This window comes from Theobroma cacao, chromosome 5 (assembly GCF_000208745.1).
Source record: "Theobroma cacao cultivar B97-61/B2 chromosome 5, Criollo_cocoa_genome_V2, whole genome shotgun sequence".
NCBI classification, from domain to species: Eukaryota; Viridiplantae; Streptophyta; class Magnoliopsida; order Malvales; family Malvaceae; genus Theobroma; species Theobroma cacao.
Genome location: NC_030854.1, coordinates 10,516,754 through 10,520,632, shown reverse-complemented (window position 1 = coordinate 10,520,632; position 3,879 = coordinate 10,516,754). Strand labels below are relative to the sequence as shown.

At 34.1% G+C, this 3,879-nt stretch overlaps 1 long non-coding RNA gene across 2 annotated transcripts; it reads right to left on the bottom strand.

Annotated features, from left to right (window-relative positions):
- Positions 1,556–3,374, bottom strand: LOC108662140. 2 transcript variants are annotated; one of them, XR_001927922.1, is made up of 3 exons: positions 3,336–3,374; positions 2,595–2,679; positions 1,556–1,731 (listed from the first exon to the last, which is right to left on the bottom strand). It is a non-coding gene; the product is annotated as an uncharacterized LOC108662140 (long non-coding RNA). The 2 variants fall into 2 exon arrangements; XR_001927923.1 differs by lacking the exon at positions 3,336–3,374 and adding an exon at positions 2,820–3,018.

Here is a 3,879-nt window from a genome sequence, read left to right as displayed (position 1 = left end):
TCGAGAACTATAGTTGGCCATACTACTTCAAAAACTGTAGGTTTACTGTCTTTACTACTTTTGTTCATTTGTGGGCCCACGTAGCACTGTAAATTAAATTTCATACTTTGGTTTTCTGTATTATAGTTTGTATAAATATATTTAACTTTTATGCTACTAAAAATCATTTTCAGAATACTCTATAAATATTAATTTGTAAGAAAATAGAATATTTTGTTGAATATTTTTATTTTATTTAAATGGTTATAATTCCATTTTAAATCACGTTTTAGACATTCAAATTTAATTTCGATTTTGAAATATGCATTTCTCGTTAAAGTGCTACATTTTGGTCGAATTTGAAATTTTTGACGAAAAATGACCAAAATGCCCCTGTGAAGTGAAATTTATTTCTCCACTGTTTTAAATCGAAAAAAGGCTTAAAAGCCTATAAAATACGACATTTGGCAACGATTAACCACAAGGGAGATAAGAAACTGATACGAAAGCCTTGCGAGGTCTCGATATGGTATTCGAAAGATGAGTGCCTATCGGGATATCGCGGCGGTTGTCACGGACTCAAGGATGGTTCCGGGTCATGACATAGCTGCCTAGCTTCCTTCAATTTCTTAGAAATAGAATTATCTGGCATCGGTGGTACTGTAGGAGTAGTTGGAGGCACTATAGGTGGAACTTGACCAGCTTGAGCCTGACTAGCCATAACGATAAAGAAAGCTGCCAATGCCTGTACTACCTCAGGAGGCATGGAAGGAATGCCGGTAAGTGGCGGATAAGGTGGAGGATATGGAGGACTCTCTGCCTGCTCAGCAGCAGGTGGTTCTTGAAACGTAGATGCAGCGGATTCCTCCTCTATAGGACTTGGCTGATTTTGCCTAAGACGTCCTTTTCTCCTCCCAGCTGATCTAGTGTGGGGTGGGAGTTCTCGTCGATGAGGCATGGTAGTCTAGAAAAGGAAACGAGGCAAGTTTAGTCGACCTTAGACTCTATATGCAGACACTCACATGTGACTCACTCTAACCTAACTTAACTCTAGGCCACACTGACACTGTAACTTTTAAAACAGTTTCAAAACCAAAGACTCTGATCTTTAAAATCAAAAACTCTGATACCACAAGAATTGTCACGACCCAGAACCATCCTTGAGTCCGTGACAATCGCCGCGATGTCTCGATAGGCACTCATCTCCCGAATACCATATCGAGACCTTGCAAGGCTTTCGTATCGGTTTCTTATCTCCCATGTGGTTAATCGTTGCCAAATATCGTATTTTAGAGGCTTTTAAGCCTTTTTTCGATTTAAAACAGTGAAAAAATAAATTTCACTTCACAGGGGTATTTTGGTCATTTTTCATCAAAAATTTCAAATTCGACCAAAATGTAGTACTTAAGCGAGAAATGCATATTTCAAAATCGAAATTAAATTTGAATGTCTAAAACGTGATTTAAAATGAAATTATAACCATTTAAATAAAATAAAAATATTCGACAAAATATTCTATTTTCTTACAAATTAATATTTACAGAGTATTCTGAAAATGATTTTTAGTAGTGTAAAAGTTAAATATATTTATACAAACTATAATACGGAAAACCAAAGTATGAAATTTAATTTACAGTGCTACGTGGGCCCATAAATGAACAAAAGTAGTAAAGACAGTAAACCTACAATTTTTGAAGTAGTATGGCCAACTATAGTTCTCGACTATGTCTGCTATCTACAGGCTAACCCGGCCTGAAATGATGGGAAAAAAAAAGGGTGAGATTATAAAATTTCAGTGAGTAAACAAACACCATCTAAATAATCTAAAGGCGAGTAAAGGGAGACAATTAAAAATAATTCAATTCAGCAAATTTTTTACAACAGGAATATTCATTTCAACCAAATAATCAATATGGCTCGTGAATTTCTTAAAACTTGGCTCATGTCAAATCCTATACTCGGGGACACCTGGACCAGGGGTATCCAACCGAGTTTGCCAAGACTGTGAAAAATTTTATATAATCATAAAACTTGTTTTTATTTTGAAAAAAAGCAGCCGTTCCTTGGTGTTGATTGAGTCTCAATTCACGTGGTGGTTAACGTGAAGTGCACTCAAAAAGCCCACCTCGGGAGATAGCCCACGTGCCTCTACGACCGAGGTGAGAATATAAAGGAGTTTACCGTGCCCCTCTAATAGGTTGGTCCATGGAACCCCGCCACTGTAGTAGCTAATCTTTAATCCACTAATTGATCAAATCTCAATGGCATAGCATGACAATTACATTACTAACCAATTTATCAAGGCAAAACAGACAGTTCATATTTTTCAACACAAGTATAAATTCAGCCAATCATGCCAATTTATCACAAGCCATTTAATTCAAATCATAATTTACAATAAATCACATGGTCTCCAATTACTCAAATTTTCAAATCCAACATTCTATTTTCAAATCAATTTATAAAAAATTCAATTTATTTTATAATTCCATTTATTTTATAAATTCATATTTTTCTCATAAAACAAGAAATTCATCATTTAAAATAATTTTCACAAATCACAAAATTGAATAAAAACTACTCTAGATAATTCAGACGATAATAGGTTTACTCACAGGTTTCAAAAGTTCAGATTTCGGGTGTACTCAGCTTAGTGATCCCCAAGCGTAATTTCCTTGCCTTTGTCGAAGGGCACACCACCTTGACACAGTATAAAATCAAGGAATTTACTACGTTGCCCTTAAATTGAAATAACTAATTTAGATCACTAATGCATGGTATGAAATGCAAAAGGTCTAAATTTTGCCTAAACACCGTATTGACCTATTTCGGTCTTTTACCCGATAAATTGAAATACGCATCCAATTTAGCTCCAATTGATCCCATTTCTTTTTCTAATGCTTCAAATCACCAATGTCCAGCCAAATAACCCAAAAATCAGCAAAGCCACATTCATATTCCTTCTTCGAAAAATTCGGCCAAAATGGTGCATCATTGTCACAATTTTTCCTACTTGATTTTCTTTCCATAATTCATTAATTTCCATATCAAAAACCATGATTTCATAATCAAATAACCTAAAATAACATCACATTCTTCCTCACCATTGACTTGAAAATTCAGCTAAGGCTAGGTAATGGGAAAAATGAATGTTTTTCTACATATTTTGTTTACTAACATGCTAAACTAACACTAAACACTAACATATATCAAAATCAAATCAATCCAACAATTTTCTCTCTCTAGACCCATATGACCAGCCATGAAATCACCATGAAAACATGCAATTTAATCATGGAAAATAAGGAGAAATGCTTGGGAATAAGAAAACTCAAGCTTAATAGAAAAAATTTTACCTTTTTCACTTAATTTTCTTGGAAAATTCACATTTTTTCTTTGATTTTCTCTCTCTAGGGTTTGGTTTTTGTTTTCTCTCTCTTCTTGCTGGTTTGGCCAACCATAGGGTGGAAGATGGGCTAGTTTTTGTGTCTTTTAAAAAAGAAAAATAATAAATTAATAAAAGCATGACATGTGGCATCATGTCATTGGCCCGTTTTTTTTTATTTTGACTTTTCATTTTAATTTTCCAGCACACCTTTATTCCATATTTATCCATTCCCACCATAATTAAATTCCACAAATTTGACAAGTGTTGGTAGTGCAAAATTACCATTTTGCCCCAAATATGATAAAATTACCGTTTTACCCCTATACTCTAGAAGTACCGAGAATTGAAAATTTCTCACTCATCAAACTCCAATTATGTTCTAAATAATCTAAATAGTTAATCTTGATCAATTGTTACCAAAATTTTTTTTAAAAAAAATTCTCGGTTTTTCCTTAAATGGCAAAATGACCGTTTTGTCCCTAATCGGTCAATTTTCCCGATTGACTCCAAAC